Below are 20,517 nucleotides of genomic sequence, written 5' to 3'. Positions count from 1 at the left end.
CATCCTAGCCCCTAGCCATTGAGTTACCCTCAACTGACACGTCTTCCCAGCTGAAGCCCCAGACATTGAGAGAAGGGTCAGATTGTCCCTGCTGTGCCCTGTCTGAATTCTTGACTCGTAGAGTCCATGAGCAGAATAAAATGGTTGACACTAAGTTTCAGGGGTTGTTATGCAGCAGTAGTAGCTGGAGTACTAGACCTGCCTTGGGCGTATGCCTACCCTCCAGTTTCAGACTCAGGGAGGCCTGCCCCTCCTCCACAGCTCCTTTTCTTGAGTTTATTTAGCCACAATCTTCCTAACTGTGTATTCTTTTTTTCTGAGACAGGGTCTCACTGTGTTGCCCAGGCTTGAGTGCAGTGGTGCTGTTTCGGCTCACTGCAGCCTCTGCCTCCCAGGTTCAAGCAATTGTCTGCTTCAGCCTCCCGAGTAGCTGGGATTACAGACCTGTGCCACCATGCCCAGTTAATTTTTGTATTTTTAGTAGAAATGGGGTTTCACCATGTTGGTTGGCTGGTCTCGAACTCCTGACCTCAAATGATCCACCTGCCTCAGCCTCCTAAAGTGCTGGAATTACAGGCGTGAGCCACCGTGCCCCACCCCTAACGTTGTATTCTTACACTGACCCACTCCTCCCACCCCAACCACTTTACTTCAGCCTATCAGAGGAGCCAGACCAGACACCATGCAACCATTCTCAAGCCACCCTGAGGCTGGACTCAAACACTTAGGGCTGTTTCATGTCCATGTGCCTTTGCAGGTGTAGCTCTTCTTGTCTGGCCACATTTTCTTTTTTCCTCACCTCTTAACCTCTCAACCTGGAGAACTCCTACTCACCCTTCAACACCCGATCTAAACGTTTCTTCCCTGTAAAAAAGACTCCAGAAGTCTCCAGATTCAGATGCTTATGGAGTGAAGTCAGAGTTGGATGTGGTGGGTGTGGAAGACCCTGTGTCCATCCATGGGGGCTGCTGTTACCTGGCCCCAGATAATTCTTGCCTCCTTGGACTGTGGACTCGATGTGGATCGATCATCTGATTTTTCAAGACAAGGTTGAATTTTTATATAAAGTCTCCTGATTTTAAAACCTTTGGCCGGGCGCGGTGGCTCACGCCTGTAATCTCAGCACTTTGGGAGGCCGAGGCGGGCGGATCACAAGGTCAGGAGATCGAGACCACGGTGAAACCCCGTCTCTACTAAAAATACAAAAAATTAGCCGGGCACGGTGGCGGGCGCCTGTAGTCCCAGCTACTTAGGAGGCTGAGGCAGGAGAATGGCATGAACCCGGGAGGCGGAGCTTGCAGTGAGCCGAGATCGCACCACTGCACTCCAGCCTGGGCGACAGAGCGAGACTCCGTCTCAAAAAAAAAAAAAAAAAAAAAAAAAAAAACCTTTAAGCAGGCCAGTCAAGCCAGGTTGCTTCTGGCCTGAGGCCACCAGCTTGCCATCCGTGCCTTACATCTCTGTTAGCCACCTCTCACCTGGACACATTCAACACAGCGTTTCTAGAGAGCTTTCCAGACTCTGTAGAAAGGATTTTATAATACTGGGCACGTAGCTGTGAACTCCCCAAGGGCAAGGTTGACCCCTGTGCTCCCCATCGCTGTAACCCCAGGGCTTAGCATAGGGCCGGATGCATGACAGGCTGAGGAGGCTGTTTGTTCAGTCAGTACCATGGTCTCCGCAGCCCTGGTCTCTGACATGAGGGTTTAGATGCTGCCCTCCACGTTTTCCCCACAATGTCAGCCCCAACTGGCTCTGAGCCCTGCCTCCTTCCTCAGGAGGTCGCCCCTCTCATCTTCTCCAGGCTACGTGCCTCCGAACCAGCTCTCCACACTCTGAAAGCTTCTCCTTTCCCATCTCCGCACTACACTCCTGTTTGGAGCCTGAGCTAGTCAAAAGCCCTTCTGATTCTAGTGTGTAAATCTACTCAGAGATGGGTGCCTCTCCAAGCCTGTTGTTTTAGCCGAAGCAGGACGCTTACAGCTGATTATCGCATTACTGCGGAGCTGATGTGCAGTGCGGATCCACAAGTTAGATTGCACAACACTGAGAAAATCAGTGCTTCAGAAGAAGTTGTCTGCAGCGTAATGGATGCTCCGTCATCAACAGTGTTCCAATATTCTCTCCGGAGAAGCTAACGACGCTGACAAAATACATCGAACTGCTGTTCTCTTCCACACATTCAGATAAAAGGCAGCGTCTCTTGATGCAGGGCACATCATTGGGTGATGGCAAAACATAATCTTTTCTTTATGAATAATAGAAGACGTTTGGCTTGCTCATAATCTTTTAAAAACCGTAGTCATAGTAACATATGTCTTGCCCATTAATAAGAGATTTTTTTTCTCCCTCTTAAAGACAACAGCCTATTTTACAGTGTGTTCTTAGCCCCCCAACAGAGCAATATCCATTCAATTTGCAACTTGACCGAAGTCAGTTATAGAAAGGAAAACTTGTCTCTGTTACCAGCGAGATTCGTAGCTATTACCCCTGTGGGGTGACAGAAGAGCTAGATTCATTTTGGTCAAAAATTGTAGTTTAGAACAAAAGAGCAAAGTCTCTGATGAAAAGAATAATCAGTGATTGTGCCCAGGTTGGGGGAGTGATCTTCTTACACGTGCTCTTTTCCAAAGGAAAGAACTCAAGTTTCAGGAGAAGTGACCAAAATGGAAGAATAATTCCGAGTGTGTCCAAACCCAAGGGGTCCTTGCCTCTAGCATCAAGGTGGCCCTGACGGGTGGTTGTGGTGGTGACATAAAGGGGTGTCACATAAACGTGGGGCATGTTTTCTCTTTTTGTAATTGATACACTTCAATAGGGGCATGGGGATTTTGTAAAAGCAAGCAGAAAAATGTGGATGTTCCATGTTAGAAGGTTGAAGAAAGGGAAGTTGATTGGATTGGAGAGGGCACCAGATGGCTCTCAGAAGACACGGTGACCAGTTTTAAATATCTGAGAGTCTACTGGGGGTGAAGGGATTTGACTTGTTTTGTGTGTCCCTGAGGGAAAGAACTGATGGCTATGAATGAGAGGACACCATTAGGAAGGCATATTTCAGGTCAGTGTAAGGAATAGCTTTCTCCTCTTTGTTGCTGTCCAGATAAAGGATAGAAGGCATGAGTACTTATGGTGCCTTGGGTCGGGTTCCCTGCACACAGCTCTGAGATGAATCTCCGAATGCACAAAGTTTATCGGGAAGTGCCTCCATGATCGATATCTGGTAAAGGAAGCATGACTGGGCAGAGGAAGGAGTTGAGATATGACAAAACTGCAAAAGAGCTTCAGCTGCTCCCCATGGGGAGCCCTGGAGTGGAGGCGGCCCTTCGGCACGGTCCTGAATTGAGGCTGGAGAGTCAGCCCTTTGGAACCTTGCACTGACCAGTCATCGGATGCAGCTGTCCCCCAGGGAAGTGGGAGGAGGGATAGTGGATGAGGCTACTTTTCAGTGGAGGGCAATTCCAGGAGAGCAACTCAGCTGGGAGTCATCAGCCACCAACATTTCCAGGAGCTGGAGGGATGAGTGAGTGCCTTTGTCCCAAAGGGGGATCTGGGCAGCATCCCACAGCATCCATTAGAGATGGCTGCTTAATGAAGATGCTGTGACACCCTGCCTCTTGTGTGACTTCTCATGATCCAGTGTTCCCATTCTATAATGAAATACCATAAAGTCCAGATAAGACCCAGTTTACTGACTGCTTCCCCATGGGACCTCCAGTATGGGGTCCTGGAGGGAGTCAGAGGCATGGCTCCCTTAGCTTCTAGCTTAAAGCTCTTGGCTCCTGGGCAGCATCCGACCAATAATCCTCGGTTCCAGGAAGAAAAGTTCATTCATTCAAATTTCATTCAGTAATATTAATTGAGTGCCTTCTTTTAAGAGCTAGAAATACAACTGTGAAGAAGATAAAGTCCTATGCCTGATGGGGCTTATATTCTCGTGGCAGAGCTAGAAAACAATACACAAATAAAATAATCCTGGTAAGGAGACGTGGAGTGATCTTGTGTGTATGTGATATTTGTATTGGGAATTCAGGGAAGGCCTCTTTGGGGAGTGACACTGCAGCAGATTTGAATGATATGAAGTAAAACGCACCAATCATCAGCACTCTGTCAAAATGGACCAATCAGCTCTCTGTAAAATGGACCAATCAGCTCTCTGTAAAATAGACCAATCAGCAGGATGTGGGTGGGGCCAGATAAGGGAATAAAAGTAGGCTGCCCCGGCCAGCAGTGGCAACCCACTGGTATCCCTTTTGACACTGTGGAAGTTCTGTTCTTTTGCTCCTTGCAATAAATCTTGCTGCTGCTCACTCTTTGGATCCATGCTGCCTTTATGAGCTGTAACACTCACTGCAACGGTCTGTGGCTTCACTCCTGTCAGCAAGACCATGAAGCCATCCAAAGGAAGATGCTCCAGACCCATCTGAACGTCTGAAGGAAAAAACTCCGGACACACCCCCTTTAAGAACTGTAACACTCACCACTAGGGTCCGCGGCTTCATTCTTGAAGTCAGCGAGACCAAGAACCCACCAATTTCGGACACAGTGGCAACGTCTGAAGATCTGGGGAATAGGGTTCCAGGTAAGAGGAACAGCAAGTGTGAAAGTCTTGAGGTAGGGACCGCCTTGGTGTTTTCATGTTTCTTTTAACTAAGTAGAACATGGGAAGATGAACCTCAGTGTTTAGGGAGAACCTGCCTCAGTAAAGAGGCAGCAGCATTAGGGGATGTAAGAGGTATTTTCAATGTTAGCAGCCAAAAACCATGCATGGTTCTCAGGAGAGAAGACCCCAGTTCTATTGCAGAGTGCTGGCATGAGACTGCCCTTGGCAGTGGAACCCCAGCTGACATGATTTGTTTCCTCATTTGGAAAATCAAGATTATTTTAGTACCCACTCTGTTAGGGCTGTTGTGAGGATCAAAGGCTGTGATGTGTGGAGGTGCTTAACTCAGTGCCTGGCTCATAATAAGTGCTTGATACATGTTAGCTTTTATTTGTGATGTATAACTCAAGAGAGCTAAAGAACTGGGGCTTGAATCTAGGATTTAAATTCTATCAAAGTCCTTGTTCTATGCAATGTTGCTGTTTCTCTCTTTCTTAGTCTTAGTCTTTGTATATCTGCTTGTGTGTCTTTCTCTGTGTCTATCTCTATGACTCCTGTACTCCATCTCTGCTTGTCTGTCTGTCTCTGTTTTCACTTCTCTCTCTCCCTCTCTGGCTTTCACTCTGTCTGTTCTTCCTTTCTCTGTTCTCTCTCTGCTTCCTTTCTTCCTACAAGACTGAGAGCCCCACTGTCTCCTATAGGCCCAGGAGCAGGCAACTCTCCATGGTGCTGACGAGGTGTGCAGGTCCCAGGCTTCCATCCCACATTAGGGAACAGAAATGGATGGCAGTGATTTTCCTCCAGCAGCCAGTCAGCAGGGACTCTCCATCTGCTAGTGCAGGTAGAGCAACTTTCCTTAATGGGACCAACTTCCCTAGAGCATGTAGAACCTTCTTGGTCATGAGAGCAGCTGTCTTTCTGCCCCCTTCCCACAAACACACTGAATCTTGCCTTGTACATGCTCGTATGGCCTCCACGGGGGCTAGAGAAGCAGGCTCTTCCTGGTCTCTGGACTGTAGCAAAACAGATTGGAAGGGGATTTATTTCTTCTGCTCTAGTGGCATATAGCAGCTCCCCAGTGAGGGAGTTGGGAGCTGGCCCTTCTGGAGACACAGGCACTTTCTCCATGGAAACCCTTGTCAAGGAGAATGGTAGCAAAATGCGGTGTCATTTTACCCCTCAAATAAGCTTTCTTTAATATCACCTAAAGTGAATTAAATGATGAGGGCCTTGAGGTTTCATCTCTCCTGACTCCTTTCAGCGGGTGAGGGATGGCAGCAGGGAGGGCTCAGGGCTAGGGGAAAGGGGGAAGTTGCTCTGAGGAGGTGAAGTGTGATCACAGAACTTAAAGCAGCCAGGCACACGTTTTAGTCCTGACCCCATCACCAACTCTGTGTCATCTTGGGCAAAGGATTGATCAGTTTCCTCACCCAAAACCAGGGGTAAACATATCTGCTCCAGCTTCCTCGTAGAGTTGTTGTGAGGATCAAACAGAAAATGGGATGACAGAATTCGGAAACTAGGTGTAGGGCATGTTCCAACAGCTCACATTTTTTTGAGTGCTTTTTAAGGCCAGGCTCTGTGCTGGGCATTTTGTGTGCCTCATCTCATGGGATCCTTAATCCTCATAAGGTAGACACTGTTATTGTCTCACTTAAGGGACAGGAAAATTTCGGCCTAAGAGGAGTGATGTGTCTTTAGCTACTCTGTCTCTCTGTGTGTGTGTGTGTGTGTGTGTGCGTGTGTGCGTGTGTGTGTGTGTGTGAGAGCGAGAGAGAGAGAATGAGAGAGAGAGCGCGCTTGGAAATTAACTCTGGCCTGTTTGACTCCAAAGTTCTGTCTTCCTTTGTGCCCCACCCCCATCTCTGTCTTGCAAGACAAGCTGTGGCTGACGTCCCTGCAGCCCAGTGGTCCTGACAGCCTGACGGAGACACAGGCAGATGGCGGGGCTCGAGTTGTCAGATATGTCCTGAGTTGTCCAAGAGGCTCCCCTTGCACACACCAGCAGACACTTGGAGAAACGGGATTTTTTGAGATTTTTATCTTAGAGAAGGGACTATCTGCTCTCTGCTCTTTAAGATGAGTGACCTCCAGAATCTGTGACTTTTGGGCAGCAGAGGTTCAGGACACCGGGTGTCTGCTGCTTTATTCATCCAGTGAGAGCAGAACTGGGCCTCTCAGGGTTTAGGAGGCCCCTCTCATTGGCAATAAGAGCCCAGCCTGAGGATTCTGCAAACAGCTGGAGCTCGCTCTCTCTGTCTTCTTGTATCTGCAGCCTCAACTTTTAGCTCCAAGCCACGTTCATCAATTGACGGCCCTTGTTTCTGTTTTCACAAAACCAAATCTGCTTTTAAAGTCCTGGGTTCAGAACTCTAAGCACAACCCTTCAGCGACACACGAATAAGTTGGATCTAAGGGAGACTAATCGGGGAACAATTCTGAAGTGAACTGAGTTTCTACAGCTAGACTCTCCAGCTTCGTTAAGAGTGAATTTGGTCACCTTTTATATTTTTCAGTAAAAATAGGCTAAGCCCCTCACTTGCCATATTCTAAAAAGTCTCAGGAAATCTCTTGGGGCTTTTAGATTATTCCAAAAAAACCCTTAGTGTGCACTCAGTCCTAAGTGGTCAGTCTGGCTTCCATATTCTCGTGCTGGTAAAACTGGGAAATATGTTTCCAGTTTTATGCTGGAACGCTGCTGCTGCTACATGGGATGCTTGTTGAAAACTGATCCAGCACAACGTGGTGCCCTCCTGTCCTTGGCTGTGAGGATGTGCTTGCTGGCTCACATCCTTGCACTGATCACGTTGCTATTTTTTTTTTATTATTTTTTTTAATTTTTTTGAGACAGCGTCTCGCTCTACTGTCCAGGCTGGAGTGCAAAGAAGAGGCTTTGGAACTTCATTTTCTTGCTCTGACAAGTTTGGAACTGGGGACCCAAATCTTTGTTTCTTTTCTTTTTCTTTCTTTCTGTTTTTGTTTGTTTGTTTGTTTGTTTGTTTTGAGATGGAGTTCCCTCTTGTTGCCCAGGCTGGAGTGCAACGGCGCGATCTTGGCTCACAGCAACTTCCGCCTCCCAGGTTCAAGCGATTCTCCTGCCTCAGCCTTCCGAGTAGCTGGGATTACAGGCATGCGCCACCACACCCGGCTAATTTTGTATTTTTAGTAGAGACAGCTTCATCATGTTGGTCAGGCTGGTCTCAAACTCCCGATCTTAGGTGATCCGCCCGCCTCGGCCTCCCAAAGTGCTGGGATTACAGGCGTGAGCCACGTGCCGGGCCTCAAGTCTTTGTTTCTAAGTCTTTCTTCAGGCTTTGGGCTTGGTTTCTTCTCAAGTTCTGGTGAATAGTTCAGTCCTCACACCTCATTCCTTAGCTTTTGCCTGTTTCCCATTTGATTGGCCCTGGCCTTGGTGGGGAACTGGGGATTCTCTCCCTGCTTTTTAACATTTGAAACTAACCTTTTTTTTTTTTTTTGAAATGGAGTCTCACTCTGTTGCCCAGGCTGGAGTGCAGTGGCGTGATCTCGGCTCACTGCAAGCTCCGCCTCCCGGGTTCACGCCATTCTCCTGCCTCAGCCTCCCGAGTAGCTGGGACTACAGGCGCCCGCCACCACGCCCAGCTAGTTTTTTGTATTTTTAGTGGAGAAGGGATTTCACCACGTTAGCCAGGATGATCTCGATCTCCTGACCTCGTGATTCACCGGCCTCGGCCTCTCAAAGTGCTGGGATTATAGGCGTGAACCACCATGCCTGGCCTAAAATAACATTTTTATTTTTTTTAAAAAATAATTCTGGATTTGCATAAAGTCACAAAGATAGAGAGTTTCTGTATTTTCTTCACCCAGCTTCCTCTGATGTTAACATGTTACATAACCATGGTACTTATGTCAAAACTAAGAAATTAACTTTGGTACAATATTACTAACTAAACTACAGTCTTTCTTCAGATTTCACCAGTCTTTCTACCAATACCCCCTTTCTGTTCCAGAGTCTATTACAGGTACCACATTATATGCAGCCAGCACTGGAACCCACCTGGCCTAGTGACAGCTGCATGACCCAGTGAAGTCCACACCCAGTCTCACATCATGTCTTGGAGGCAGGAAAGGTGAAGGGTTATGTCAACTGAGCTCAGCTAGAGCTTCGGTTCTCAGAATTCCCTTTCTCTCGTGCTTCCAATTTCAGGGTGGCCCCAAGAGAATTTTGCACAGAATTGGGGAAACAGAAATGAAGCACCAGCCGTTACTCCCAGAAAGTCAGCGAAAGGCACCAGGCAGTGTCATAGTTTACACACCATGTCTCTCAACTGCTAACTCACCTTTCTGGTGGGGAGCTGGTATGGGGAACACCTGAGCTATACATCCTCCAGTTCCTTCTATGTCTCCTCCTTCAATTTTTCCAGGTCTTGGGCCAGGTATATGGTCAACTCTGCAATAAAGGATGCCAGCTTCTCCTTCAAGTCACCTGTGTCAACAAGATTGGAGGCAGTGAGGAACAGACACAGGTTCTGATTGTCCTTGTGGGATCCAGTCAATAATGTTCTGGTAACTGTTTAGCTCACCAGGTATAGTTTCAACATGGATGTCAGTTGATATTTTTGTTTAAGTGATTAAACATTCTATGTAGAAAGCCTCTGTTTTCATCACTGCTCCAGAGTTCAGTGTAAGACTTGGCATAGAATAGGCAATGTGTGAATGAATGAATGAATGAGTGAGCAAGTGCTCACAAAGGACAGGCCTTCCACTCTGACTAGTTGCTACTAGGGTTTGTGGCTATGTCCCATACATGCTGAGATATTCTAGTGGTTCCTTCAAGTCTACTCACCTGAGGCCTTATCAACCCTGCTGCTGGGACAGCCCCTCAGGGCCCTTTTTAGATGAATCCTGACTCTATCACTCTAGCTGTCCCACCAGGCTGGGAATAGTGGTCCAAGCCCTGATTCTGCATGCTGCCATCCCACGTCCATAGGGAGGGTGTGCACATTTATGTTGATGTGTGTGATTTAGGAGCAGCTTGGAAGATGGCTGTGAGCTTGCATTACTGAGAAATGGAAACAGAACTCTGGAGCCTACTACAGGGGAGGCCAGCATCCTTTTTGGACTCAAGAAATCCCTTTATTTCTGTATCAGTCAGAGTTCGAACATAGAAGCAGAAACATACTGAGTTTCGTAGAATAAGGGATGCTTTATAGGAACTACAAGTGATGTAACTGTAGGAGCAGGTTCGTACCTCTGTGTGAGGTTGCTGCTTCCGTGTCTGATCTTGGGCCTGAGGTTGCTATAGTTCAACAAAGCTGCTGGAAGGAGAGGCTGGATGTGAACCTGGGGAGAGCAAGCACAAGCTGGAAACCATGAAGACACTTCAACAAGAGCTGGCTTGTACCAGCTTGCAAGAGCTGATTATTAAATTTTTAGGAATTTTGTGATCAAGCTGTTAAACATAGCCATTATTAAAAAATTAAAAAGCTGGGTGTAGTGGCTTCCAGTACTGTGGGAGGCTGAGGTGGGTAGATCACTTGAGGTCAGGAGTTTGAGACCAGCCTGGCCAACATGGTGAAATCCTATCTCTACTAAAATTGAAAAAATTAGCCAGGCGTTGTGGCAGCCGCCTGTCATCCCAGCTACTTGGGAGGCTGAGGCATGAGAATTGCTTGAACCTGGGAGGTGGAGGTTGCAGTGAGCCGAGATCGCACCACTGTACTCCAGCCTGAGCAACAGAGCGAGACTCTGTCTTAAGAAAAAATTAAACTATATAAAGATCCAATTAAATAAATTACATTAAAACAAATCTAATAGTCAAGACTCATTCCTTCCTAATCATTTTGCTATGTCTTGTTATTACCTATGCCCTTGAGGTTATTCATGTCTATTATATCTGTATAATAGACATGAATGTTGGAAATACCATACAATGTTTAATGATATCGTGTTAATAGCTTTGAAGTAGCCCCAGAGAGGGTTGTTTACACCACAGAAATTGGCAAACACTACAGATCAGAGTTTGATTTATTATGTTGCTGATTATCTAGACTTAAGAAGGTGATGAAGAAAATGTTAACAAAGCAAATTAAACTTAAAAATTTGTCACATATGTAGCAGTTACATTGCGAATAAAGGAAGTAGTCTTTTGGCATTCAGAACTATTTTTCAATTTAGCAAAGAAGCAGCTTACAACATTGATGAAATGAAGTGCTAACATACATCTTCATTGTTTCACTTTTGTCTTGCTTATTCACATAAACGACCTGGGTCACACAGTTGAAACTATACCTGGTGAGCTGTTTGCTAAACAGTTACCAGAACATTATTGACTGGATCCCATAAAGACAATCAGAACCTATGTCTGTTCCTCACTGCCTCTAATCTTGTTGACACAGGTGAATTAAAGGAGAAGCTGGCATCCTTTATTGCAGAGTTGACCATATACCTGGCCTAAGACCTGGAAAAATTGAAGGAGGAGACATAGAAGGAACTGGAGGACGTACGGCTCAGGTGTTCCCCATACCAGCTCCCCACCAGAAAGGTGAGCTAGCGGTTGAGAGCCATTGTGCGTGAACTGCGACACTGCCTGGTGCCTTTCACTGACCTTCCGAGAATAACGACTGGTGCTTCATTTCTGCTTCCCGGATCCTGTGCAAATTTCTCTTGGGGCCACCCTGAACCTGGAAGCACGAGAGAAAGTGAGTTCTGAGAACCGAAGCTCTAGCTGAGCTCAGTTGACATAGCCCTTCACCTTTCCTGCCTCCAAGACATGATGTGGGACTGGGTGTGGACTTCACTGGGTCATGCAGCTGTTCCTAGGCCAGGTGGGTTCCAGTGCTGGCTGCTGTATCTCTGTAGGTGAGTGTTCAGGTGGGTGTATGCATACGTCAGTCAGCCAGGGCTTAGGAATGCGCCTCCTGTGCCAACTCTCTGCCTTTACCATCAATCCAGAACCTGGAGATGGGCTTTCTGGCACTGGGCTTCTGCAGGAAGAAGTGGAATGATACCCCATACTAAGGGGTATCTAAGTCAGTCTTTTTCGGGGCACCCCATAGGCATGACAAAGTGTCTGAGCTGAAGCAGTGAAGGGGGAGGAAAATTCAGAAAGAACTTCCTTCATGGAGAGGTCCAGAATGAGCAAGTGCAGCCTCCCTTGATGGACCAGCTGAGTATCACCGGTCAGGGCAGAGGTGGGTGTGAGGTTCATGGAGGTACAGTCACCCTTCCCCACCATCAATTGGATGTGAGCACCAATTGTCCGTGAGCACCTTGGCCTCCCCTCACCAGCTGGATGTGAGCAGGCGCTCTGACTCCACCTGATGGGCTGATTCTCAGGTTGTTTGCCGGCACCTGCCAAGGCTTCTGTGGGTCCTGCCAGCTTTGCCAAACTGGAGGGTGTCAGATTCAGGGAAGTCAAGGACCAGGTCTTCATTTGCTTGGCTGTGAGCTCAGTCAGATGGACCAATATCTGCTCCAGTGTCTGAGCTGGAGGCTGAGCTGAGTGGCTTCAGTCAAGGATGACCTTGCCCAGCTGGTCTCCTTACTGGTGTCTGAGCCAGGCAGGCAAGGGATGGGTGAGATAGTTCCTGAGGAAGGGGCTCTGGAAATGGCTGAAAAGGAGGAAGGAAGGGTCAGTCAACCAACATGACCATATCTCAGATGTGTCTCACTCTCTTCCTCATTGATGTAACTAGAAACGCCTCCCATTGCTGGGTCATTCCTCCTTGTGCCACACATAAGCGATGACAAAGGTAACGCATGCTCATGCCACTTGCCCCATGGCAGGCGCTTCTTCACCAGCATGGCTGCATAAACTGGTCAAAGCAGGGCTGCTGGAGACGTGGGCAGAACTGCTTCCCTCAGACCACGCACTCTGGCACCTGCCACCTGCTTCATGACCTGTGTCTCCGGATGTCTTGGCTTTCAATCATCTGCTGCAGTCCCCCTGTTATGACCCTTGCTCTCAGGTTTCAACAATAGTTTTTTTGTCCCTGCTGGGCTCTGGGCTTGGTGTCTAGGGCTTTCTCAGTGCACAAACCCTTCAGTGGAGCACTCTGGGCCAGGCTGCCAGCACTCCCTGTCTTGCTTGGCTTTGGCACTGGAGGACGGCCATTAGAATACAAAGACCTTTCCTACAAACTCTGGTGCTTCTGTCTGACCAAGTTGACCTTCTCACTAGGGCTAGCAGGGGCTAATTCCTCACATAATGGTGAGGGCAAGTAGGGGGTGAATACCCTTTAAGAAAGCAAAGAACATTTTTTTTTTTTTTTTTTAATGTACAGCTGCTTTGGGCTGCAATACTGCCTGCAATTTCCTTCCTTCACTCCTTGTTTCCTCCTGTCGTCTCTCCTTTTCTCTGTGATGGAGTCATGGTGAGATTGGCATGCTATGAGATGGTGTTACAGTCAGAGGACCCAGGAGCTTCATTCTGTCCTTAAAGTTCCCAAGGCCATCTGAAGGCTCATTCACTCATATGTGTGTGGTTGCTGCTGGGTGTTGGTTGGGGTGCTCACTTTCTCTCCGCGTGGTCTCTCTGTGTGGGCTACTTTGAGCTTCCTCATAGCATGATGGTTGGCTTCTCCAGAGCAAGAGTCCCTAACACAGTGTGACCCAGGGGGAAGTGCCGTGTTTTCTATAACCTCGCCTTGGAAGGTGCATAGCATCACTTCTGCTGAGCTCTAGTGGTTGAGGCGATCTCAAGCCTGACCAGTTTCATGCAGAGGGAGCAGAGATCCCACTTCTCAGTTGGAGGAATGTTGAAGTCACATTGTACGAGAGGCATGTAACAGGAGAGAGATTGCTGCATCATGTAGGAAAATACCATCTGCCACAGAGGCAAAGGAATCTTTTCAAAAATAGGTGAGGTTTTGATGCTCAAATCTTGATGCGGAATTCAAGTGGACTGGTTGCACCCTGTGAACAGCTTCTTTCTTCTTAAGCCTAAATAGCTTCAGGACCAAGGCCAGGAGGTTCACACTTTTCTGTTTCACCTCTTACTGCTCAAACCCAAAGCTTAAATCTTATTGTTGCAATGAAAGGAAAAGCCAACACGAGGGGGAACGGATCTAGGGAGGAAAAGAAAAGAACATTTTCTCAGGTTGGGCGCGGTGGATCACATCTGTAATCCCAGCACTTTGGGAGGCCGAGGCATGCAGATCACCTGAGGTCAGGAGTTCAAAACCAGCCTGGCCAGCATGGTGAAACCCCATCTTTACTAAAAATACAAAAATTATCTGGGTGCAGTGGCAGGTGCCTTTAATTCCAGTTACTCGGGAGGCTGAGGCAGAATTGCTTCAAGCTGGGAGGTGGAGGTTGCAGTGAGCCGAGACTGTGCCACTGCACTCTGGCCTGGATGACAGAGTGAGACTCCATCTTGGGAAAAAGAAAAAAAAAAAGCATTTTCTCTAAGGCCTAGGGCATACTTGTCCCTGGCTGTCCTCTCCCTGCTCTTCCAGTCCTAGGCAGTGTCCCTGGGCCTGGCGACTTGTATTTGTTGGGGTTCTCCAGAGGACAAAAGTCAAGATTTATGATAAGGAATTGGCTTTTGCGATTATGGATGCTGACAAGTCCCAAGGTCTTCAGGGTGCGTTGGCAAGCTGGAAACCTGGGAAAGTTGAAGAAGTGGCTCCAGTCCAAGTTTGAAGACCTGAGAACCAGGAGAGCCAATGGTGTAGCTCTAGTCTGAAGGCTGGAAAGCTCAAGGCCCAGGAGGAGCTGATGCTTGAGTTTGTGTCCAAAGATAGAGAAAGCTCCAGTTGGAAGGCAGTCTGGTAGGAGGAATCCTCCCTTAATTGGAGGAGGGTCACTCTTTTGTTTTATTCAGATCCACCTGATTGGATGAGCCCCACCCACTACAGGGAGGGAAATCTGCATTACTTGGTGTACAGATGTAAATGTTAATGTCATTAACAGAAACACCCAGAATAGTGTTTGATCAAATATCTGGGCACACCGTGGCCTAGCATGGCCCAGTTCCATTGACACACAAAATTAACTGTCACGTTACAGTGTAGGAGAGAGGGTTTAAAGAGCAGAAGCAAGCTGGCCACCATGAAAGAGAAGCTTTTCCATCCACTGAAAATTCTGCCTCTACAAACATCAGTCCAGTGTCCTGAAATCCAACTAACCAGACCGTGCCTCTTCTTCCTTACAGAGGAAACATCCTTCTTCTTCACCCTTGATTCCCATTCATCCTTGTGGGGAGAGAAGGATGGAGAAAGGGGAGCTTTAGGTCTTCTGCAAGCCAGACTCCATTCATTCACTGAGTACTGAGCCAGGCCACATGCCGGGCACTGGACCCACGAGATAAATCTTACCAGTCCCTGCCTTTAAGGAGCTCACAACCTGTAGAAGAAGAGAGGCGAGGCTGGGAAGTAGGAGGAGATAGTGGCCTCCAGGCTCCTCCATCCAGACAGGTGATGTTACCCCACCATACTGCTCCAGAAACAGCAGTGGCTCCCCACAACACGTGGGGAGTTCCTTTGCACAGAGCGTTAAGTTTCGCACTTCGGCTCCTAGCCCTCCTAACTACTCAACAGGTATCCCTCCACCTGTCCTGCGCTCCCCTGCTTTGCTCTGTCCTCTAAGGCCTGACATGCTGATGTGTTCCCACAGCCTAGCACGTCACCTCAGCTTTTCTCTCTACTGAAGACCTCTCATTCTTCCAGTGCAGCCTCCGGCATGAGACCCCCAAGTTCATGGCAAAGCAATCACCCTCTTCATCATTCACTCCCACGTCTTATGGCTTGTAGCTTGCTTTCTTTTTCCCTCCCTTCCTTCCTTCCTTCCTTCTTTTCTTCCTTCCCTTTTTTCTTTCTCTCTCTCTCTTTCTTTCTTTCTTTCTTCTCTTTCTCTCTTTCTTTCCTCTCTTTCTCTCTTTCTTTCTTTCCTCTCTTTCTCTTTCTTTCTTTCTTTCTTTCTTTCTTTCTTTCTTTCTTTCTTTCTTTCTTTCTTTCTTTCTTTTTCTTCCTTTCTCTCTCTCTCTCTTTCTCTCTCTCTCTTCCTTCCTTCCTTCTTTCCTTTATTTTCTCTTTTCTTTTCTTCTTTTTGAGATGGAGTCTCGCTTTGTTGCCCAGGCTGGAGTGCAATGGCGCGATCTCGGCTCACTGCAACCTCTGCCTCCTGGGTTCAAGTGATTCTCCCACCTCAGCCTCCTGAGTAGCTGGGATTATAGGCGTGTGCCACTGCAATGGGCTAATTTTTCTATTTTTGTAAAGACGGGGTTTTGCCATGTTGGCCAGGCTAGGTCTTGAACTCCTGACCTCAGGTGATCCACCCACCTCAGCCTCCCAAATTGCTGGGATTACAGGCGTAAGCCACTGTGCCTGGCCTGTAACTTTCTTTAATACTGTCAATGACATGTGTGTTGATGGATGTGTGCAGAGAACAAAGCATATGTCAGGCACTGTGCCAAGCACTTTACGGCATCACCTCCATTCGATCCTTTCACAAGTGCTGGGAGCAGGCATTTCCATGACCTTTTTACATACGGGAAATGGAAGCTTGGAAATGTTCACTGTAATGTTACCAGGGGCACACAGGTAGTAGGTGGCAGAGCTGGACTTAAAAACAAAATTTTAATGGGTATATAATCATTGTACATATTTATGGGGTACATGTGATATTTTGATTCATGCATACCGTTTGTAATGATCAAATCAGGGTATTTGGGCTATGCATCGCCTTACATATTTATTATTATTTCTTTGTGTTGGGAACATTCCACATCTACTCCTCTAGCTATTTTGAAATATACAGTAAGTTATTGTTAACTATAGTGACACTGCTGTAGTGTTGAACACTAGACCTTATCCTTCTATCCAGCAGTGTTTTTGTACCATTACCCAACCCCTCTTTATCCGCCATCCCCACTCCTCTTCCAAGCTTCTGGTGACTATCATTCTGCTCTCTACTTCCAGGGGATCCATTTTTTAAAAAAATCTCTCACATATGAGTAAGATTTGAATTTCAGGGAGGGCTGCTCTTAACCTCTAAGGGCCTGCCTATTTGGCATAAGGCAGCGAGCATAAATACCAGTTCCCCGGACCAAGACCTGAGAGTAGGCCAGTTGGGGATCCTGTGGGGCTGTTTGCAGGCGGCCGTTTTTCAGGGGGTGGTGGGATGGCAGCTCTCTGGACTGCAGGGTCTTCAGAGAAGGCTGGGTCCTGCTGGGGCACAATAAACCGGAAGGCTGTTCAGCTGAACAGTAAACAACGCCTTTTGCAGCTATGGAAAGAAACCAGGCCCAGCATTGGGAGTGAAAATGGTTCCCGGGCACAGTTCTGCCTCCCACCTCCTCAGCTCAGACTGGAAAGCTGTCAGCTTCACTTGTCTCGTCTGACTGAATGACACAATGTGTAGGAGGCACGAAAGCAGGGGATCCCTTAATAGATTGGGTGCCTCTCAGCCCTGAAACTCGATATCCACTTTTTGGGCGGACAGCATCAGTGTCTAAGAATTCATCCACCTCTGCAGGGGCGGGACTGGGGCGAGGCAAGTGAGGCACCCACAAAATTCAAGGGGGCACTGAAAAACTCGGTAATCAAGTTAAGCAGTATTTTAATGATATTTGAAAACCCCAATTAATACAAAATACTGGGGATGAAATAATAGCAACATTTAAATTAAGGCAGGATCAGTAGGACAGAAGGACTTTTACGAATTCTGAGGCACAGCTATGTGATCTAATGAACAGGTGAGCCGGCCTCCCAAAGCTCTGAGCCTCCAGGAAACTATGACATTATGCTGTGTTTGTCCTTGACCCCATGGAACCAAACTGCATTTCATTTATTTATTTATTTACAAATAAAAATTTATTTATTTATAAATTATTTATTTTTATTATTTATTTATTTATAATAAATAATTATATTATTTTTATTTTTTTTATTTTTAATTTTTATTATAAAGATATATAGAATGTATCTTTAATTTTTATTATAAATTTTATAATAAAAATAAATTATATTTGTTATAATTATATTATATATTATATATAATAAATATAATTATATATTATATATAGTATAATATAATAAATAAATAAATTTTAATTTATTTATTTATAATTATTATTTATAATTATATTTATATTTATATTATTAATTTATTATAATTATATTTATAATTAAATTATAAATTTATAATTTATAATTAAATTATATTTATATAATTATAAATATAATTATATATTATATATAGTATAATTATAATAAACAATTATAATAAATAAATTAATTTATTATTTATTAGTTATTTATAATTTTTTAATATTATAAAAATATTATATTATAATATTAAGTTTTTTGTTGTTGTTGTTGTTGAAACGAAGTCTCGCTTTGTTACCCAGGCCAGAGTGCAGTGGCGTGATCTCAACTCACTGCAACTTCTGGCTTCCAGGCTCAGGCAATTCTCCTGCCTCAGCCTCCCGAGTAGCTGGGATTACAGGAGCCCGCCACTGCACCTGGCTAATTTTTGTGTTTTCAGTAGAGACGAGGTTTCACCATCTTGGCCAGGCTGGTCTCAAACTCCTGACCTTGTGATCCAACCGCTTTGGCCTCCCAAAGTGCTGGGATTGCAGGCGTGAGCCATTGCGCCCGGCCCTATTAAGTATTTTTAATGCAGATGAGCATATCATTTGAAAAGAAGGATGCATTTGTATTTAATAGCTTTCTTTCCAGTTCTTTCTGAAGTTGAAATTTTAATTAATTAATTTTTATAAAATCCAGATCCTGTGCAATCTTTCCAGTCCTTACTCTCTAGCACACTAGCTGGACTTCCAGTACAATTTGAAATAGTGCTGTCAATAGCAGACACCCTTGTCTTGTTCCTAATTTAAATGGGAAGCAGTCTAAATTTTTATTAACTACAATGTTTACTGGACATTTTTGGTATGTATGTATGCTTTATTAGGTTGTGGAAATGACATTCTATTTGTATTTTGCTAAGAGTTTTCTTCCCTCTTTTAAAAAGTCATGAATGTGGTAAATGTTATTGAGTGCTTTTGGTGTATCTTTTGATATGATCGTATAATTTTTCTCCTTAATCTGCTAATATGTTGAATTAGGTCAACGTATTTCCTAATTTTGAGTTACCTTTGCATTTCTGGAATAAGCACTATTTGGACTCAATTATATTTTGTATACTGCTGCAGAGGATTTGCGACTATTTTCTTTAAGATTTTTGTATCTCTATTAATACACTTAGAAGTCTGATTTTACTGTTTTATACTGTCCTTGTCCAGTTTGGTAGCAAGAACATACTAAACCTTATAAAATGACAAGGGTTATCCACCCTACACCCCCCAATTCTCTGAGTAAGCTTTTGTAAAATAAGAATGTAGGGACATGGATGCAGCTGGAAACCATCATTCTTAGCAAACTATCACAAGAACAGAAAACCAAACACCGCATGTTCTCACTCATAGGTGGGAACTGAACAATGAGATCACTTGGACTCGGGAAGGGGAACATCACACACCGGGGCCTATCATGGGGAGGGGGGAGGGGGGAGGGATTGCATTGGGAGTTATACCTGATGTAAATGACGAGTTGATGGGTGCTGACGAGTTGATGGGTGCAGCACAGCAACATGGCACAAGTATACATATGTAACAAACCTGCACGTGATGCACATGTACCCTAGAACTTAAAGTATAATAATAATAATAATAATAATAAAAGAATTACTTGTCTTTTGAGGGTTTGGTAAAACTTGCTTCTGTAACCGTCTGGGCTTGGTGTCTTTGGAAAGGGAGATCTTTGACTACCCATTATAGTTTCTTTTTTTCTTTCTTTCTTTCTTTCTTTTTTTTTTTTTGAGACAGTCTCACTCTGTTGCCCAGGCTGGAGTACAGTGGTGCAGTCTCGGCTCACTGCAACCTCCGCTTCCTGGGTTCAAATGATTCTCCTGCCTCAGGCCCCTGAGTAGCTGGAATCACAGGTGCGTGCCACCACGCCCACCTAATTTTTGTATTTTTAGTAGAGGTGGGGTTTCGCCATGTTGGCTAGGCTGGTCTTGAACTCCCAACCTCAAGTGATCCGCCCGCCTCAGCCTCCCCAACTGTTGGGATTACAGGTGTGAGCCACTGTGCCTGGCCCCATTATATTTTCTTAACGTTATTGGTTTATTTAAGTTTTCTATATATCTTTCAGTTCGTTTTTAGGATTTATGTCGTTATAGAAAATTGTTCATGTCTCATTGACTTGAAGTTCATATTTTTCTTGTATGGTTTCAAGTATTTATTGTATTCCTTTTCCTTGTTTGAGGTTTGTCTATATTGTTAATCTATTAAAGAGTCAATTTTTGGTTAATCTTCTCTAATGCTTTCTCCCTTTCATTAATTTCTGCTCTCATTTTTATTATTTCCTTTATTCTACCCTGATTTTCTTTTCCTAGCTTCTTCAGTTGAACAAGGAACTCATTTATTTTTAATCTTTCTTCGTTTTTAATAAATACATTGAAGGCTAAATTTTTCCTCTAGGCAGAGCTTTAATCATGTCCCACAGATTTCACATCAAGTGTAGTGATTGTCATTTAGCTCTCAATATTTCATACGTTTTCATTGTGAATTTCTTCTTTAACCCATGTTATTTGGGAGCATATTTTTTCTTCTCCAAATGCATTTCAAACTACTTTCATTGTTGAATTGTAATACAAGGGAATTGGTTGGAGAACAAGACTATGTTCACAGACTAGTGTGACACAGATTCTTTCAAATTTGTTGGGACTGTCTTCGTGACCCCGGGCATTGTCAATGTTTAGAACGTGCTTTGCGTGCCTGAAAAGAATTAATATTCCATGCTTATTGGGAGCAAGATTCCAGATTTATCTATTATATCAAGACTTTTAATTATGTGATTCCAAATAATCAATACCCTTACTGCTTGATTTATTTGTCTCTGGGGAGGTACGCTAAACTCTTCCTCTGTGTTTGG

General features: G+C 45.2%; 3 protein-coding genes across 4 annotated transcripts in view; 1 reads left to right on the top strand and 2 right to left on the bottom strand.

Annotated features, from left to right (window-relative positions):
* Positions 1-20,517, bottom strand: part of LOC126939805 (uncharacterized) — a 910,157-nt gene that overhangs the window by 115,342 nt on the left and 774,298 nt on the right. The window lies entirely within an intron of this gene.
* Positions 1-20,517, bottom strand: part of DERL2 (derlin 2) — a 434,214-nt gene that overhangs the window by 141,098 nt on the left and 272,599 nt on the right. The gene's annotated exons all lie outside the window — the stretch shown is intronic.
* The window catches only part of TXNDC17 (thioredoxin domain containing 17), a 997,418-nt gene continuing 983,446 nt past the window's right edge, over positions 6,546-20,517 (top strand). The window contains exon 1 of the mRNA XM_050765563.1: positions 6,546-6,549. The gene's annotated coding sequence lies outside the window, so the exon portion shown is untranslated. The remainder of the gene's footprint in view (positions 6,550-20,517) is intronic.

Source organism: Macaca thibetana, chromosome 16, assembly GCF_024542745.1.
Source record: "Macaca thibetana thibetana isolate TM-01 chromosome 16, ASM2454274v1, whole genome shotgun sequence".
In the NCBI taxonomy this organism is placed as follows: Eukaryota; Metazoa; Chordata; class Mammalia; order Primates; family Cercopithecidae; genus Macaca; species Macaca thibetana.
Note: the sequence above shows the minus strand (reverse complement) of the source record. Positions and strands in the feature narration are given on the sequence as shown.